The 20041-nt window shown below is 43.6% G+C and overlaps 1 protein-coding gene across 3 annotated transcripts in view; it reads left to right on the top strand.

The window, feature by feature from the left end:
* The window catches only part of PLD5 (phospholipase D family member 5), an 89804-nt gene that overhangs the window by 15390 nt on the left and 54373 nt on the right, over positions 1 to 20041 (top strand). The window contains exon 1 of one of the 3 annotated variants that reach the window (XM_035110555.3): positions 18155 to 18285. The exons of the other annotated variants lie outside the window; for them this stretch is intronic. The gene's annotated coding sequence lies outside the window, so the exon portion shown is untranslated. Of the gene's footprint in view, positions 1 to 18154; positions 18286 to 20041 lie in introns of those variants that run through there. 3 annotated transcript variants of the gene reach the window in all.

Below are 20041 nucleotides of genomic sequence, written 5' to 3'. Positions count from 1 at the left end.
TCTAATATACCTCTCTGTATGGCAGCTGTTATAAAACTGCTTCTTGGCGGCCCGGCTTCTACATCTCATTTGGGGAAGGATAAAATCACTAGCATGTATGTTGTCTAGAGCAGTGTTTCCCAACCAGTGTGCCTCCAGATGTTTTGGGACTACAACTCCCATCATCCCTAGCTAGCAAGACCAGTGGTCAGGAATGATGGGAGTTGTAGTCCCAAAACATCTGGAGGCACACTGGTTGGGAAACACTGGTCTAGAGATCATGTGCTCATTGTGCCAACAGCTCCAGTAGAGGTGCCGACCTGGTAAGGGAAATAACTCCATGATAAAGTACAGCTGTCACAGTGATGATGTGTAGATTGTCACTACAGGTGGGTTGACTGTGTTTCATCAAGATGAGAGCTTATTACAGGGACTAGGCTCTCTTTAATTTGCAGCATAAGACTAACGGAAGCAGCAGAGGAGGTTGTAAATCCCAGATGGTCTGTTATCGACAGAGGAGGGAAACCCAGAGGTCTAATTGCTTAACTCCTTTGCAGGTTTAGAACGCTGGCTGCTCCAGAGTGGCAACCATGACAATTTATTTGCTTTAAAATCCATTGCGATTACCAAAAAATAAAATCATGTCAGTAGCATGTTTAAGAGGAATACACTGTGTTAACCTCAGCACAACTGAGGTATAAGAAAAGAAAGAAATTCTGTTGAAGGAATACAAAATAATGAAGGACAGAGGAGCTAGAAATTGTTGGGGTAGGGCAGTTGCCATGATTTCCAAATGGTGATTCTATTTTTGCACTTACTGCCATCTATTTTCTTAATAAATGATTAGTTACATTAGAATTTAAAAGTAACTTACTTATAAAATACCTTCCTTACATTTTTCTCTGCTGTAACTGTTTAACGTCTCAATAAAAAGTGGATGATGGATGGAAGGGTTGTCTTCATCCTGCCAAGGCAATAAACAAAGGCATCTGCACTGTTCGGAGATTTCATACTTCCTTGGTCTTCATGTTTTATTCTCTTTTAATTGGAAATGAGCACCTGCTCATATATTACTTAAGCTACCAGTCACAAACAAATAGCAGACGTGCTGTTTCCTCTTGGGATGAATAAATTATGTGAGCAAGTGAAAGAATACACGGATGTGTCTGTGTCTGTGGTTACACAGATATGCTTTTCAGTGAGTGACAGAAAAGGCTCTCTGTCTGCAATTCTGTTTCTGTTGTTTCACGTAGTCAGTTTCCTAAAGGAGAAGGAAGCCAGTGAGGGAACACACAATTATAATCTATGATGAGGGGAGGGGAGCTGCTGCTGCTACTGCAGCAGTAGTAGTGATACAGCTGGCCATGTCCCTTCCTGCTGCTGTGTGGCGTAAGCAGAGGTTCACTATGACAGCATTCTGTGTGAGGCAAGCAAGCCAAAGTTTCATTTGTATCTTAGGTCCAAACTGTGTGACTTCTGCGTTCATACTTCCCACAGTTTCTAAATGGTAAATGCATCTGCAAGAGCCTCAGTTAGGGTCCATATTATGGAAGGGATATTTTGGGGGAGGGATATTTTAACAGTGCCATTTTCCCACTCTGCACTGCCCTCCATGCTGCTATTAGTCTCTTTGTGGGGAGTCATTTACATATCCCATATGGGAATATGGTAGCTTCCCCCACAACAAATAACAGCTTGGGAGGGCAAAATGTCTGGGAACCTTTTGGCTGAAGGGCAGTGTGTACATATGCATACATAAATAAACTAGTTATTTCAAATCATTAATGAGTGGTGTGTGTGTTGTAGCTCAGTATCGGAGCATCTGTTTTGCCTGCCAAAGATCCCAGGTTCTATCCCCAGCATCTCCAGGTAGGGTTAGGAAAGTTCTCCGGCTGAATAACTGCTGCCAGTCAGTGTGGACAGTACTGAGCTTGATAAACAAATGGTCTGACATGGTATAAGGTAGCTTCTAATAATGTAGTTTAGGGGACCCTCCAGAGTGTGCGGGGTTTTTTTGTGTGTGTGTGTGTGTTTTGCAGGTGTATTCTGTAGCATGTCACTGATGCAACAGTAACAGTGCTGGACTGTGTACATAACATTTCACTATCTTAGTTCTGCAGTGCTGTGACGTTATGGCATTATTGTGATCTGTAAGGGCACTCTTGCACTACTGCACAACAAAAGCAGGGCAAAAAAAATAAAATAAACCAGAACAATTGTGATATAAATAGTTACAGGATTTCAGCTGGGCATTAGGGGCCATGCACTGATTGGAAACCAAGCAGTATGTCTGGTGCAGAAGTGTACATGAGCAGAAACTAATTAGGTGAGGAAGACTTAAATTCACATTTTCTTTCAAATTAACTAGCCAAGCGTTTGATGGCAGGTTTCTAGTTCCATGTAACTGAAAAAAACAACACAGAGACTGCTGGAACTTCAACAGTACTTTAGTTTTCTTTTCTGATAACTCTGCTAATATAATGGGATGCTTTATTTAGTGGATATGTCCCCTCCACTTGACATTTAGGGTGCCCTTTCTACTTGTCATCCTTCCTATCTACCTCTACTCACCTTTTAACATTATAACTTGGCCTTCTCATTAAGTCCCTCCAAGTGACGTATTTTAAAATACTTCCCATCTTTGAAATGCTTTCTACAACCACCTAGCTTAGAATTCTATATTAGGAGTGTATTGACCAAGTTGCCTACACCTCCTAACCCTCTTCTTATTCATGGGCAATGAAAGAGTTTGGCAGTCACACAGCTCTCATATCAACCTCTGCCTGTACTGAACGAAGTGCAGATATTTTTGCATGGGATCTCATTCTTAACTTCAGCTGCAGCATACAGTGAGCTCTCCAGAGAGCTGGGCATTTTAACAATTCTGAGTGAAACTAATATCTTTGGGAGTTTCCAGCCAATTAACTAACTCAGCTTTCATCTGCCTCAGCTTCTGTGCTCTTAGGTCTTTCTGATTAATTGCTCCAGGCTGTTCTGCTGGTGAAGTGTTTTTAAAAATTTGTGCTGATCTGTTACTTTTGATGCCGGACTCACTACTAAGCTATGATTACAATCTTTCCAGAGTTGCTGTTTCGCAGGGCTAAAAGCAACGAAAGAGAGAAGACTTCATACTGAGTAATACAATGACCAGACCACCGGTATTACCGTTAGCTGCAGGAGAGCTTTTTAATCATCTAAGCTTCTTCTTCAGAAGATGACTTTAGGGCATCAGATACCCGAGTTTCACTGGAAATCAGTGGTGTTCATACTCCTGACATTTCTACTGCATTGAATCTAGTTTCAAAGTTTTTATTCATTAAATGTCAAAGGGATTGAGACATGCTTGAATATTTTAAATACTTCTGAAAATGCCATCCCATAGCTATTACATATTTCCTCCAACGATGTTGCACAATTCCCACAATATTGCTACACAGCACCCCAATCTCCGCCAAGTGGTGCGCAGGATTTTAGGGGTTGCAGGTGCGCTCCCCAGGGTCTGTGTTCTGTTTTGGGACAATGAGGCACAGCAGAGACTGTGGCGTCATTGTGGTATATGGTTTATTTGCAAATATATACAATCTGAACCTAAATGATAGGATTGCAGAGCATTCACACTCAAAGCAGGCCTAGCCTCCTCCAGAAGTGCAACATTGGATTCAAAAAGAACAGCAAAAAAACTATCCTCTCTGTTTCTGTTGCAGCTTCTCCCAGCTAGCCTCCATTGTGTTCTGCCCCCTCCTTCTCTGCTTGCAAAACTGACTTTTTTCTGTTCACTTATGTTATCCACCCTGAAATCCTAAACCCCTTTGGTCTCTTCCCATCAATGCACAGCTGGAAGAGGCACCCCTCACCTCCTTGTCTGACAGTGTTTGCTCTCTCTTGATGGTTTTATTGATGGGCCATCACTCCGCTAGCCCTGACTGCCAGCCTGGCTTGTTAGCATAAGCTAAACCCAGGAATGTCAGTGTTTGGCACAGTTTAATCAAACCTTGATTAATTCTAACTCTTATGGGCGACTTGTGCCCACAAACCCCAGCACACAAGATCTATAACCATATGGTACTGGTTTATTTGTCTCTAAATGCAATTTGTTACAGGTGAGATATATTAAGCTTCAAGTAGGCAAAACAATAAGGACCCAGGTGGCACTGTGGGTTAAACCACAGAGTCTAGGGCTTGCTGATCAGAAGGTCGGTGGTTCGAATCCCTGCAACGGGGTGAGCTCCCGTTGCTCAGTCCCAGCTCCTGCCCACCTAGCAGTTCAAAAGCACATCAAAGTGCATGTAGATAAATAGGGACCGCTCCGGCGGGAAGGTAAACGGCGTTTCCGTGCACTGCTCTGGTTCGCCAGAAGCAGCTTTGTCATGCTGGCCACATGACCCGGAAGCTGTCTGTGGACAAATGCCGGCTCCCTCGGCCTATAGAGCGAGATGAGCGCCGCAACCCCAGAGTCGGACACGACTGGACCTGATGGTCAGGGGTCCCTTTACCTTTAGGCAAAACAATACATGAACTAATGATGAACAAAGTAGCAATGAGAAAACTCCTGTGGTATTGTGGCTCAGAACAGATATTAATTTTTAAAAATCCTGACATTTGACTGTTGAAAAGACAAATAATCTGTCTTAATCCTAGTTTCTGTGTCGTTTGTGCTCACTGCAGAGTTAAATGAAGTAAGTCTTCAGATGTTACACTGCTCATGTGAATATAGCCTATCACTCATGTGGACAGTTATACATAGTAGTTGGCCCAGATTAGTAACATCTGCACAATCTTTCATGCCATCTTTTGTCTGCTGTCTCATTTGTGACAAAATGGTAATAGCTTTCCCCATGTACTCTGGTTAAACATTAAACCACATCATTATGCAAATATATATACAAAATTTTCCCCTGCTTCCACTGTCATTTAGCCAGGTCCTAACTTTAAGACTTTAACTTTAAGAAAGGGACGTGGGTGGTGCTGTGGTCTAAACCAGTTCGAAAGCACGTCAAAGTGCAAGTAGGTACCGCTCTGGTGGGAAGATAAACAGTGTTTCCATGTGCTGCTCTGGTTCGCCAGAAGCGGCTTAGTCATGCTGTACGCCGGCTCCCTCGTCCAGTAAAGTGAGATGAGTGCCGCAACCCCAGAGTCGTCTGCAACTGGACCTAACGGTCAGGGGTCCCTTTACCTTTTCCTAACTTAAAGACAGTGCATAGTAGGCAAAGTGATAGCCAATGTCCAGCACCAGACCCACTGCCAGAGGAAACATCTAATATCCCATTTGACTGTAGACTGAGGAATGTGCATGCGCTTCCTCACTGAAAGGCATTATGGAGAGTATGCAGAACAGGAAGGAAGTGACAAGGAGCACAGATGTGGTGAGAAAGCTGATGGGATAAAGGAGTGGGAGGTGGGGGAGAGAAGAGCAATGCACAGTTAAATGAGATTGTAAAAGCCACAGAGAAGCTGTTGTAAATTATATGACCTGCAGAAGAGTGGTATTTGTATAGAAAAGCAGCATTGCAGAATTTAAGGGGAAATAAACTTTGTATAAATAAACACGTGTGGCGCTGTGCTCTAAACCACTGAGCCTAGGGCTTGCCGATCAGAAGGTCGGCGGTTCAAATCCCTGCGATGGGGTGAACTCCCATTGCTCGGTCCCAGCTTCTGCCAACCTAGCAGTTCGAAAGCACATCAAAGTGCAAGTAGATAAATACTGGTAGGTACCGCTCCGGTGGAAAGGTAAACGGTGTTTCTGTGCGCTGCTCTGGTTTCACCAGAAGTGACTTAGTCATGCTGGCCACATGACCCTGAAAAACTGTCTGCAGACAAACATTGGCTCCCTTGGCCAGTAAAGCGAGATGAGCACCGCAACCCGAGAGTCGTTTGCGACTGGACTTAACTGTCATGGGTCCTTTACCTTTTTCTAAGAAGAAGTTCCCTTTTCATTTCACCAGTAGTGTTTTCACAAAATAATGTAGTTAGGACAAGATGCCGGCCATTTTCTTCATTGTTTGTTAGCTAAAAAGGCAGTAGCTCAAAACAGCAAAACTACCCCTGTCTCACATTCATACCTGTAATAGAGAGAAGGTGAAAATGGAGATAATGTGAGATGCAACTCAGCAAAAAGAACGTGTGTTAGTGGAAACTTGTGATTATGGGAGGAAAAACCTGCCATTTGCCGAATGGAACTCTGAATATGGCACCCTCTCAATACATAGGAATTTATTGTGTGCATTCATTGAATTCATCCCTGTGGTTTCTTGGTTGAGCTGCTAGTGAGAGAATGGAATTAATTTCATATAATTATTTGAACTAATCACCCAGGTGTTTGACTGCATGGTTCTAACAATTTATTAATTGCTAGTATCCTACTCTTTTAGACCAAGAACTACAAAAAAGACAGGGTCTTCTTCTAGAGGGGTCTAGGCCAATGAAAGCTACTTGTGGTCTGACCTGGCACAGAGTTAGGTATTCCTAAACTGGTTGATGTTTTTCGTAGTTATGTGCATCTAATTCTGCATAGGAATGGGCTATGACCCACATTCGTTATATATTTGACTGCAAAAAACCTCCTGAGAGAAGAATCACAGAAGAGAATAGGAAACTGGATCTGAATAACTTTACCCATGGCTGGGATTCAGAGAACATCCTTTCCCTTTCTTTCTAAATATTTATTAATTATAATGATTATTTTGTCAGTACAAAAGAATAAAACAAGTAAAAGTAATGGCAACATTCATTCAGTAATTCTGATTTAAATACCCAAGAAAATTGAAACATCTCCCATACAGCTCTGTGCCTGAATTCTAATGAGCTGACTTCCACAGCTAGTTCTATAACTGCAGCAGCTAGTGAGAAAGCTCTGCCCTGAGCCCCTATAACGTACATTGAAGAGACCTAGAGTGGGGCTTTATTGGGCTGGCACTCCTTGCATCTAAATAATAATAATAATAATAATAATAATAATAATAATAATAATAATAATACCGGTAATATATTTCTACCCTGCCCATCTGGCTGGGTTTCCCCAGCCACTCTGGGCTGCTTCCAACAAAAAGATTAAAAATACATTTAAAAAATCAGTCATTTAAAAACTTCCCTAAACAGGGCTGCCTTCAGATGTCTTCTAAATGTTATATAGTTGTTTATTTCCTTGACATCTGATGGGAGGGTGTTCCACAGGGTGGGTGCTACTACCAAAAAGGCCCTCTGCCTGGTTCCCTGTAACTTCACTTCTTGCAGTGAGGGAACCACCAAAAGGCCCTTGGCGCTGGACCTCAGTGCCCGGGTTGAACGATGTGGGTGGAGACACTCCTTCAGGTATACTGGTATACAGAAGCCGAGTGTGCAGTACTGGAAAGCTGGCTGTTTGGTGGAAATGAAAACCGAGGGGAGGGGAATGGAATGGATCTTCCTGGGAAAGTGCTGGAACTCTGAACAGGAGCATTCCACAGTGCAAGTCCCACTTTTTGTATTGTAATATATTACTGCCACCTTAAGTTCCTACTGGGTACATTTTGCACAAACCACATTATTATTATTATTATTATTATTATTATTATTATTATTATTATTATATTTTATTTGTACCCTGTCCATCTGGCTGGGTTTTAATGTAAAAATACATTAAAACATCAGTCCTTAAAAACTTCCCTAACACTTAAGCCCTTAAATATCAGAAAGTACACCACTAGTCAATACATGCAGTTGCCTCTTTTCTTCCATCTTTTCTTCCATAGGCGTAGCTTGGGAGAGCAATTTTGAGTGGAAAAACAATGTCTTGGGAAACCAGAACCATTTCAACTTTTTTTCCTTTCACTGGAAGCCTCTGAGGCTGCTTTCCAGCTTAAAAAACCCACAGAGAAACAGAAAGTTTAGGGGCAGACATCAAGGGCGTACCCACCACGGGGCAAGTTAGGGCAGCTGCCCTACTCTGGAAGCAGGGCTGGTGGGCAGAGGCGGAGCACAGCCCGGCGGAGCGCGAGTTCGCCATTCCCGCCGCGCCGCACCCTCCCTCCAGCTCCCTGGCGTGCCCTCAGGCAAGGCCAAGCGCGGCGGGGAACCAGAGAACGCGGCGCGGCGGGCGGGAACACCGAACTCGCGCTCCGCTGGGCTGGGCTCTGCCTCCGCCCACCAGCCCTGCTTCTAGGGAGGGGCACAGCCCGGCGGAGCGCGAGTTCGCCGTTCCAGCCCGCCGCGCTGCGCCCTCCCTCCACCTCCCCGTCGCGCCCTCTGGCAAGGCCAAGCGCGGCGGGGAACCAGAGAACACGGCGCGGCGGGCGGGAACGCTGAACTCGCGCTCCGCTGGGCTGGGCTCCTCCTCCGCCCACCAGCCCTGCTTCTAGGGAGGGGCACAGCCCGGCGGAGCGCGAGTTCGCAGTTCCCGCCCACTTTGTGGCCCCTCCCCTTCCGTGCCTTGGCCCCTCCCCTTGCCCCCCCTAGTTTTGATCCTGGGTACGCCCATGGCAGACATGCACAACTGCATTAACCTCTCATTTGGGTCTCAGGCAACTGTGAACGTGAACTGTTGCCACAATCTACTTCAGAAAGCAGTTCCAAAGCAAGAAGCTGCTGGAATGTGAATTAAGCACTTATGCCACCTAGTGGTGTTCACCTGTAACTTCAGTTTTCTGTAGGAGCAGCAGAACAAAGAATGTATCTGATGAAGTGTGCATGCACACGAAAGCTCATACCAAAATAAAAACTTAGTTGGTCTTTAAGGTGCTACTGAAGGAATTTTTTTTATCATCTTCCTGTGTGTTTAGGCCAGTATGCATGGTTGAATGTCGCAACACAGCAGCAACATCTCACCATTAGAAGGTGTGTCAGTAGTGTGGCATATAAACGCACCAGCAAATCAAAAGGGCTTGCTGGAACAGTGTAAGAGCAACCACTGGGGCAGTAGCAACCAATACACCTACCTAACATTTAAATAAAGTCTGTGTCTACTGCACATTTTAAATCAGAAAATAGTGGAAAGTAAAAAAATAAATAAATGCAAATAGTGGCAGAATATTAAAAATTCAACATTTTAATAAATAGCTTTGAATGAGGTAATAACAATATTATATCCTAACACTTGCAGGAACCTGCACTCGAGTTTGCTTATTTCCTCTTTCCATCCAAGCCATGTTCCTTTTGTGTTATGGCTTTTTAGATTGCAAGTCTTAGGGCTGTCTCTTTTAAGTGATTTATAAGCTACTTTGGGAGTATTTTTGGCTTAAAGGTAAAGGTAAAGGGACCTCTGACCATTAGGTCCAGTTGTGACCGACTCTGGGGTTGCGCGCTCATCTCGCATTATTGGCCGAGGGAGCCGGTGTATAGCTTCCAGGTCATGTGGCCAGCATGACAAAGCCGCTTCTGGCAAACCAGAGCAGCACATGGAAACGCCGTTTGCCTTCCCGCTGCAGCGGTTCCTATTTATCTACTTGCATTTTGATGTGCTTTCAAACTGCTAGGTTGGCAGGAGCTGGGACCAAGCAACGGGAGCTCACCCCGTCACAGGGATTTGAACCGCCGACCTTCTGATCAGCAAGCCCTAGGCTCAGTGGTTTAACCACAGCGCCACCTGGGTCCCATTTTTGGCTTAAGAAGAAGCAAATTTAAATAAATAAATAAATAAATAAATAAATAAATAAATAGATGATGATGATGATGATGATGATGATGATGATGATGATGATGATGGAAGGGTTGGCTATGGCAAAGGTGCCTTGTTGACCTTGTTGTTGGAAGCAGAGGGATCACATACACTTTTGAGGCTTCAGTTACACCCATGGAAAGTTCCATGAGCATAAAATTACCACTACTAGTAGGGTTCAAAATGAGATATTCTAGGGCAGAACTGCATCTACCTGTTCCTAAGCTGCTTTGTTATGCCAACTACATACTACTGTATGCCCTAACCCAGGTGTTATGTATTAAGTTAACTGCAGTACTCCTTCTTGCCACCGTGGCTGCAGTTCTTACCCTGCTCACTGTGGCTGCAGTTCTCACTCAGGTCCACAACATGCAATTAATAATAATAATAATAATAATTTATTATTTATACCCCGCCCATCTGGCCGGGTTCCCCCAGCCACTCTGGGCGGCTTCCAAAAAAACAGAAATTCTAAAATACAGAAATCCATCAAACATTAAAAGCTTCCCTAAACAGGGCTGCCTCAAATGAAGGATTGAGAGTGCTGTTCACGGATTGGGTAGCTAGGGGAAGTTTGTTACTGTTGCAAGTTACTGAGTACTATATAAGCCTGTTGGCTAAGCTACTGTTCAGTCTGGACTCAGAGCTAGAATAAAGAGCTGGTTGTTTTGAGAGCTGTGTCTTCATCCTTCTGACCCACTATTCTACACCAGGCATCCCCAAACTTCAGCCCTCCAGATGTTTTGGACTTCAATCCCCATCTTCCCCGACCACTGGTCCTGTTAGCTAGGGATCATGGGAGTTGTAGGCCAAAACATCTGGAGGGCTGCAGTTTGGGGATGCCTGCCCTAACCTTATGAATCTTCCAGTGAGGACCTAGCACTCCTAATGACCCAAAAGACCCAGATGTGCGGGGGGGGGGAGAGAGAGAGCACTGAAGACCCTAGTATACTGGGAGGGACTTTCCCAGGCCAGCCTCCAGGGTTTCCCTGGAAGGACTCTAAGGGTGGAGAGCAGAGCTGAATCACCCCCCAACCCTTGAGAGTCTTGCTGCCAGAAGGTCCAAGCCCAGGTGGCTGATCAATGATGCAGCACATGGCTCTAGAGCAGGGTGGTCCAATGCATGGCCCAAGGGCCGCATGCAGCCTTCGAGGGGGGCCTTTATGTGGCCCTTGGCAACATTTGACACACACACACACCCCAGCCCTCAGGCTGCCTTCCCAAAGCTGGGTAAGTGTGGCACTGGGCTTTGGGAAGGAGGCATGAGCGCTCTGGTAGGGTCCTAGTGTTCTCTTGCCTCCTTCCCAAAGCCTAGTTAGCGCTTTCTCAGCTTTGGGAAGGAGGTGGGAGGGCTCTAGGACCCTGCCAGAGCCTTGAAGCTCCTTCCCAAAGCTCAGCATATGCATTTCTATTCTTATTCAAGTAATCACACACAGAGAGAGACAGAGGAGAGATTTTCTTGGTTTACAAAAGTTATGTGCATTGTCTCTTTTCTCAGATTGTGAAGTCTTTTCTAAATATCAGTTACATATGATGTGACACATTAGTGTTGTATACAGAAGTGTCTGATCTTTCTAGCTTCTGATCTCTTCCCCTGGCTCTGCCTTTCGATCATGCACAATTCCTGACTGCTCTCTTGTGCTTGACCTCAAATTCACCTTGACTTTGCTATTGAACTCCTTTTGTGACTGGTGGTAGTTGCTGTTCCTGCTGCTGTGTTTTCAGAGATTGAAACCAAACCTAGCCAGAGTAGGACACCATCTCACTCCCTGCTCTGACCAGTGTGAGCTGGCAAGGTTTTGGAAGCAGTGGATCATTCACCTCTACCCACCTCCTCTCTAAACTACCAATGAACTTGTGCTGTGTTCATAGATGTCGTGGCCAGTTCATTAAGGTAGTAATTGTACAACATTAAATCTCTGCACTACATTTTCCTGGAGCACTGCAAAAATAGTATCTGTGATGGGTGCCAATGGCCATGTTAATCAAATAACTTATATGTGCTTCTCACCTAGGAACAATTTGATGAAAGCATGAAGTCTATTGCTTTTAGAATACAAAGTATGCAGACTAGATTAATTACTTATTGTGTGTATCCCCCCCAATAGATTTGAAAATGCTTTTTCTTTACATCCTTCAAGAAAAACACCCAGATTGTATAACAACAGTACAGTAGCACATAGCTGCCAAGTTATCCCTTTTTTACAGGGATTTTCCCTTATGCTGAATAGGCTTCCTCGCGAGAAAAGTGAAAACTTGGCAGCTATGGTAGCACAAGGTATCATTTTTAATGATCGGTTTTGTCAAAAGACAAATTGGCTGTTTAACTTCAACTAAGAGGTTCTGCAGCACTGTGGCACTCTCTAGTGGCCAAAAGGAACGTGAGGTTTAATCATTTCTCTATGTCAATGAAAGACTCAGCCAAGAGAGCACAGAACAAAAGCATGGATTATGGAATATTGATCGCTGCTGCTGTTGGCTTGGCTTGCTGTTTGAAAAGACAGACAATATCAGTAGCTGAGATCAATGAAATTGGGCTTTGTTTAGCCATTTTTCATGTCAACAAGACATGTTTATCTATCCGGCTTACTATTGTATAATATCGGCATAGACGGTAAAATTATAACATATCGTAAATCTGGTCTGCAAGTTGCTGCAAGACTACACAGTCTTTTAATAAATCTGTGAACTGTTGTTGGTTTTATGCCACTAGTGGCCAACCTTTTGGCTAGTATATCACAAATCAGGCTTAAAGTATAAGTGGCGCTTAGGTGCCCTGACTTGCTGTGCGTCTAGAGGTGCAAACCTGCTGCTATGACATAGCCAGGCCTGTGGAATTTTCTGCTCCTATCCAATTGCATTACATAGGAACATACCGTAGGAAGCCTCAGTCAGATCAATGGTCCATCTAGCTCTGTACTGAACACTGGAATGTGAGAGCATGTTTTACTTTTTACTGGGCAATTAGGAAAACTACTGATACCTTGCTATGTTACCTATACAATTACAATAGTGAAAATTGAAATTAAAGTACATCACTCTACTTTCCATTCCCCGGTGGGTACAGGCCTAAGGTAAGTCCCCTAGGAATCAGTCTCATGTTGAATGCAAGTAGGACTTTCACATCTGTAAAACATGCAATAATCAAGCTAAAGTAAGATTGGTTGAAGCCTTGGAGTTGTACTAATTTGCAGGAGTAGAGTCCCCAGAAAAACAAGGATCTTTGTAGTACAGAGATATATCACTCTGGTTAAAGCATGTGTGGAGAAGAACCTTCTGCCCTCCAGATGTTGCTCAATTACAAATCGCATCATCCCTGGCCATTGACCATGCTTCCTGGTGCTGATGGCAATTGTAGTTGAGCAGCATCTGGAGGGTCAAAGGTTCCCTATGCCTGGGATAGAGAAACCAAAATTTGATGCCTATGAACCAAGCAATAAGACCCATTTTGTAGCCATTTTATGCCTCCTATATATTCACAAGAGTCATGTGCGGTGTACGTGCTGTTGGGGGAGGGAAGTACCTCTAGTGTGGGGGGGCATGTTCTCCTCCTACTCAGGTAGTTTGTCCACCTTTGTTCCTCACCCTGCGCTCAGCTGTCCCTGTGGTTCCTAGAAGCTGTCAGCATGTGAAAGTGGCCATACACCTGAAAATGGCTTTTATTGGCCAGCTATATCAGATGAATGTAGCCAATGGGTCTCAAAGCCTCAGTGAGTTAAGGACTAGGCTCTGGCAGACTGAGCAGACAAGACCAATAGTGGGTTCAAAAGTCAGTTATTGCACATGCTGTAGAGGGAAGTGAGGGGCAGATGGGGCTCATCAACCTGGGAAGATAGCCCATCTAGGAGAAGGAAAATTCTGATCCTAAATCTCCACAGCCTTGTGACTATACTCATTCATGAGAAACGCTGCAGGAGTAAACCCCGAGGATGGTGCCTTGTGGGACATCTTTAGGAGAAGTAAAGGCTAAGGAGTAAACCTTATCTTTTTAGATAGACGAAACCTTCAGTTTTATATAGCAGGCTATATCTCTTTCCATAAAATTTTATTAGAATCTTCAACTGAGGATCAAACTAGATGCGGTATTAACATTATACTTTTAGGATTTGCACTAACACCCACTTGTCTTTAGTAGTAAGAACAGCTTTGCTATCGATGATGAAATTATTTGAGATCCTGCCCAGTTGCTTAATAAAGGCAAAGGCACTTTCATTTATTCCAGTGCTGTCTACCTGGACAAAAGGTAATGGCTGTGAATGGCCCCAGAAGAAATGCACATGAATGTAATGGTGGGGTCAACAAAACAGCACAGTACCTAATGCTTAGGTAAAGGTAAAGGGACATTAGGTCCAGTCGTGACCGACTTTGGGGTTGCAGCACTCATCTCGCATTATTGGCTGAGGGAGCCGGCATACAGCTTCCGGGTTATGTGGCCAGCATGACAAAGCCGCTTCTGGCAAACCAGAGCAGCACACGGAAACGCCATTTACTTTCCCGCTGTAGCAGTACCTATTTATTTATTTGCACTTTGACGTGCTTTCGAACTGCTAGGTTGGCAGGAGCAGGGACCAAGCAATGGGAGCTCACCCCATCGCAGGGATTCGAACCGCCAACCTTCTGATCGGCAAGCCCTAGGCTCAGTGGTTTAACCCACAGCGCCACCCGCGTCCCACAACCTAATGCTTAAGTCCTCCCAAAGCTTTGATGAAGATTTGGATGCAGTTCTGTAACTTGTAAACAATGCTATAAAGTTACAGTACTAGATTAGTTTCAGTTCTGCTCTAAATGGAGGTGATAATTATGGAGAGAATTCTGTTTGTTGATTTGTTTATTCATTCACCCGTCATTATAATTTATTTTCCACTGTGCATCCTGCTATCATCCCAGGACATGTTACAGAAAAAAGATCAATCTCCAATAAAACAGCAAATCGTTAAAGGAAGGATAGCTCAGTTGGTAGAGTAGGAGACTATTAATCTCAGGGTTGTGGGTTTGAGCCCCATGTTAGGCAAAAGATTCCTGCCTTGCAGGGCGTGGGACTAGATGACCCTTGTGGTCCCTTCCAACTCTACTATTCTAAGATTCTATTATTAATATGCATCAAAAAATATCTATGCACAACAGACAGCAGTGCCATTTTGTAACTCACAGCATATCCTATTTGACTCCCACAAAAGTCCAGGTGAATAAATGGGTTTTCAGCTGGCAGCAAAAAAATAAACAATTACAGGGCTAGGCATAACTTAGGGAAGGGAGTTCCATAGCTGAGACAACACCACTGAAAAGACCTGGGTCACCACAAAATGTGCTTGACACCAACAGGATGACCAGTAGAGCTTTCCTATTGATCTTATTACATGGGCAGGCCAATATAGGAAGGCCTGGTGCTAGGGAGGGGCCAGATGGCATCTAAGGGGCCCACTGTCCGCCCTCCCTCCAGGACTCCAACAGGGAAGATGCTGCCGCCACATCAGCTCCTTGCTGCCCACATGCTGAGCACATCTGTCCAGGCAAGCCCTGGGAACCCAGCAACTGGAAGACCATGAAGACCGTGGGGTGATTCAGCCACCTGACTCTAGAATGTGACGGCTACCTGCTTGCTCACTCACTTGGCTGCGCTCCTCCCTGCTAGGACCGAGAGTAGCAACTGCACTTTTAAATGGGAGCATCACACTTTCCTTATGTGGAGGCCAGCCACCATCAAACTGGGTTATGTGACAGCAGACATGAATGGCCACAGCACATGAGAGCTGAGCTTGCTTGCTGGTATTGTTGCAGATGCTATTCCTGTTTCCTGGAAATCCTCTCAGGCAGCGCTTGTCCTTAGCAGCAAGAGGAGGAAGCTGTGGGGTTTCCTGCCCTTCTGGCAGGGCCAGAACAAGAAAGACAAGGGTGGGGTACAAAATGCTTTATTTTTATGTCAGTGTATACCATTGATGTTAGAGGCAAGTCATGGTTGTTATGGTGGCCATGAAGTTCTGAGAGTCTGGGTCCCAGTGGCAGCTGGTGGACACTGGATGTGGTGGGCCTTCTTGGGAGCCAAAAAGATTCCAGAGGTGCAAATAGGTTCCCAAGGCATAGCCAAGTTGTTCTGGCTTTCTTCCCGTCCTCTTCGCTTGCAAAGATACTGTGGACACTTAAGCTCTGCAGTTGTACAAATAATTAGCACTTAACTGAAAACTGTTTTATGTTGTTGAAGGGAATCCCTTCTGCCACAGTTACTTCTCTCAGCGGGGGGGGGGGGGGAGCAGCGAAATTATCCGGGCTGCCCCTGCCCCCAGCTCATTCACTTTTATGTCTTCTTAAGAACTTAAGAAGAGGCACTGGTCCCATCTAGGCCAGTATCCATTTCTCAGTGGTCATTCAGATGCTCATGGGAAGCCTGCAAACAGGGTCTGGGGGCAACAGTGCTCTGCCTACCTGCACTTCCCAGCAATTGGTGTTCAGAGGTATCTTGTCTCTGACAGTGGAGGTTGAAGACTTGCTCCATCATGGCTAGTAGCCATTAATATCCTTATCCTCCATGAATTTGTCTAATCCTGTTTTAAAGCCACCCACACCCTGTGTCTAATGTAATCCTTACTCAGCTCTTATATTGCCTTTTAAATGGATTGGCAGGCTTCCAACCCCACCCCCATCCCCCGGGTCTCCACTCACATTTGCTTGGACTTTAAAACAAGGAGCAAGCCTGCCTGGGATCAAAGTTCCCAACTTCCTTCTATGTAGGCTTTTTAAGCTCTAACCAGAGAATCCAAAAGAGCTATAGACTTCCCCAAGCCAATGTCTTCTTTCAGCCAGACAGGACAGGATTGGTGGGAAAGGGGAAGAGTCCAAGCAGGGCTGAGCAGCTGGACCCTGTTTCCTCTAATGGACCAGCCTCCACTGGAAAATATTACATCAGGGTGTGGACGGCAATCCAGTTCCATAATTGCTCCAGTCTAAACAAAGACATCTGAAGGCAGCCCTGTTTAGGGAGGCTTTTAATGTTTAATGGATTGTTTTATTTCATTTTTCTGTTGGAAGCCGCCCAGAGTGGCTGGGGAAACCCAGCCAGATGGGCAGGGTATAAATAAATAAATTATTATTATTATTATTATTATTATTATTATTATTATTAGTGCAAATCTGTGCCTGTCACACCCATGTGCACTGAATTTAATGTGTAGTGATGTCTCTGCAGTCATACCAAGTGCTTAGGTCTGATAACTTACTATCCTTACTATAATATGGGCAGTATGCTTTGAGATATATATGTTAGGCTTTATGTACCAGTATGTAGACATCACACTGTTATGTTACACCCTACACAACTGAGCCCAAGTGCACAGGGCCCATGTAGAGTGATCACAATCCTGCTGCCTGTTGTACATTCAGCATACTTAGGCATGGTTGTGTTAAAAGGGCAAATGTCTGCCTGCTTCCCTGGAGTTTGTTCATTTTTAAAAAAAGAACAATTCATTCTTTATACTTCCTTGTAGTAGGATATTGTTCTCCACCCAGCCTTCTCTTGCATCGGAGCAGACAATGTCAGCCACCCAACTGACTCTGGGATTTCCAAAGAAGAAACATGGTTTGTCACAAAGCCATTTGGCTTTAGACCAGTTAGCACACTGTCTCATAGCAAAAGCAGATAATTATATCCATAAGTTACTTGGTACTATACAGGGTCATTTTTTATTCCCTTGAGTTAAATCCCTTGAGTCATTTAATTGCTTGCATTTGTCAGGTGAATTTTTATTTTATTTTAAAAAGAAGCTGTTGTGTATTGGTTTAATTTGTGTACATGAGTTTCTCTGCTAGTCCTGTAACTACCTTTCCCGCTCCTGGGCGATTCAAATGGGTGCGGTGACAGTTGCTACTGGTTAACTTGTTAGCACAATTTGGATCTTCACTCTGATAGGTTCCCACCAAAATCTAAATGTATCCTTTCCCCAACCCCTGCTCCTGAGAGTATAAAAGGAGCTCACCGTTTCCCTCCAGTCAGTCAAGATTCCTACTGCAATAAAGAAGACTGTTCTTGTTATACTTGACTCCTAGCAGTTCCTTGCTAGTATGCTGAATCACTATTCTGAGCTGACTTCACGAAGAGCTGAAATCACACTCACGACATAACAGAAGCATAGCGCAAGAAAAAGATAATAACCAACTGGTAGCATGTGGATGCACATTTTGATTGCCAGCACATTTTCTGGCATAGTTAGAGGCACTGGGGATTTAGGAGAATCCCAAATTTGGATTCACTGAGCACTGTAAGTCAGGATTTGGGTAGCATGGCAAACCTTTGTGTAATCTGGCAGGGTGCCATTCTGCATAATACATGTTTTCAATCAACCCACTGAAGAAGCTTAAAAACTATGTGTGAATTGCTTTTGAATAAAGAATAGGGAGTCATTTTCTACATGCAGTGAATAAAAATGCAAATAAGATGTATCTTCTTCCTCTTCTAACTGCACAAAACTATGCTACATGCACATTCCAAGCCCTCCCTTTTCCTTGCCTGGATTGGCTGATGATTTCCAAAACATCAAGGCTAGCAATTGAATGACTGAAATATAATAGGTGGTGATGCGTTTTCCACACATAAAACACTCTGTTCCTCTAAAGCCTCCGCTGGCTCCTCTAAGCAGCACTACAGCCACAGTTCCTTTAGCACTGCTCGACTCTCCTGGATCAGAATGGTAAGAAGCGATTTGGTTTTTAGCAGCCTAAGAAAAAATATTACAGGCTAGACAGGGATATGATGTATATAGAACTTGCTAGTGAAAACAGCAGAGTGCAGTTATTTAAACCAAGCTGCAAGTGGCTAACAGTATCACTATCAATATGCTATTGGAGGGGGAAGGCAAGTCGGTGACAAATATCTCTGGCACTGATAATATACAGTATAACAAAAACCTTTCTAATGAGAAGATTGCTGTTTAAAAGGAATCTTGATTCAGAAGAGCAGGTGTGTAGGTGTTCTCAGTAACATAAAAAGGTATAATTTGGTAGATTCAGATGTAAATAAAACAAGTGTTCCAAGAACAGCGCTGGTGTAGATTTATTTCTCATGGCTTAATGGCATCTATTGATTTTGCTACCTTGCATATGACTTTGAGTGGATGAATTCTGTATTCTTGCCATTTGTAATATGTTAAACCATAAAGTGAAGTATTCCAGTAAGCAGACAAATGCAGCTTAGGGTGTGTAAATGTTTTTAAAATTGGCAAACAAAACAAAACAAAACCCCAGAGCAGTTAAAGTATCTTGCCTGTTTTCTTTCAAAACAAATCTTTAGACTCTTTGGTGTAAAATACTAGGGGCAGGAGAAAGAAAATTGCATCGCCTTCCTTGTAAGCTTTTGGATCCACCCTAACTGGAACAGGAAAACACAGGATTTCTTCATTAAATATGCAATGAAGGCAGACTGCCGTATGAAAATTTAACCCTTTATTTTAATAATTTATTTGAATAAAATAAGATGATAATGAAATAATAAGAGCACCAAGGCAGAAGAAATACAAAGCACGGACATTTAGCAGAAAGCACTAACATGTGCTTATTGGACAGCTGACAATATATTATTCTCTTTGTCATTTAAATGAAAGAAGAAAATATGTGGCATGTTTTTAATGGGCAGTGATAAAATAAATATCTTAAAGATATCTAGAAACCTCCTAGATGTAATCAAAGAGGGTGGACGAAGAATGTTTCTGTTTTAAACCTCTGAAGAATTCCATTATCATTCCACCCACTATTACTTGTGAACTTTTTGTTGGCATCAGGACCTTGTTGAATATTTAGCCTATTGCTGAATGGTTCAGTCATGTAAACATTCATCTTGCACAGTGCATTTATTCTATGACTCTGACCTATACATGGCTTTGTTAATTATTTGGCTTAGTTGAATGACCATGAGTTCGTTCCTTTAGATTAGCTTTCGAGTAAATTCCTTGTTACATTTTCCAGCCAGTGTGTGGTGGTTTTGGTTGTTTGTGGTTTGCAATGAATGGCCAAATGAATATGTATGGAGTATATAGGTTTCCTCATGTTGCACTTTGTGGAACTTGATGGGAAAGATCTGCAATAATAGTGATTCCCATCCATGTGTGCATAGGTGAGAGAGGATAGGCAGGTCAGGAAGCATAAGACTGAGTTTCCTTTGGATGTGTATACATTCTTTCTGTGTTTAAGCGATATCTAAATTTAGTATTCTTGATTATTGGGACAGACTGAAATACCATACATTAAAGGGGGGAGGGAAATTAAAATATATGACCTGGAATTTATTCTTGGTAAAGTGTTTGTGTTAGGGGGAAAAGGAATATTCATCAGATTTTTAGGTTTCACAAGTAAGTTAAGAAATAGTCCAGTTGTATTTATTATTTGCTATTGCTACCAGACAGATAAAATATTCTGGGCTAAAACACTCCAGGAGCTTTTCTACACTGCTGT

Source organism: Zootoca vivipara, chromosome 3 (genome assembly GCF_965207765.1).
Source record: "Zootoca vivipara chromosome 3, rZooViv2.hap1.1, whole genome shotgun sequence".
NCBI classification, from domain to species: Eukaryota; Metazoa; Chordata; class Lepidosauria; order Squamata; family Lacertidae; genus Zootoca; species Zootoca vivipara.
This window is presented reverse-complemented; position numbering and strand designations above follow the sequence as displayed.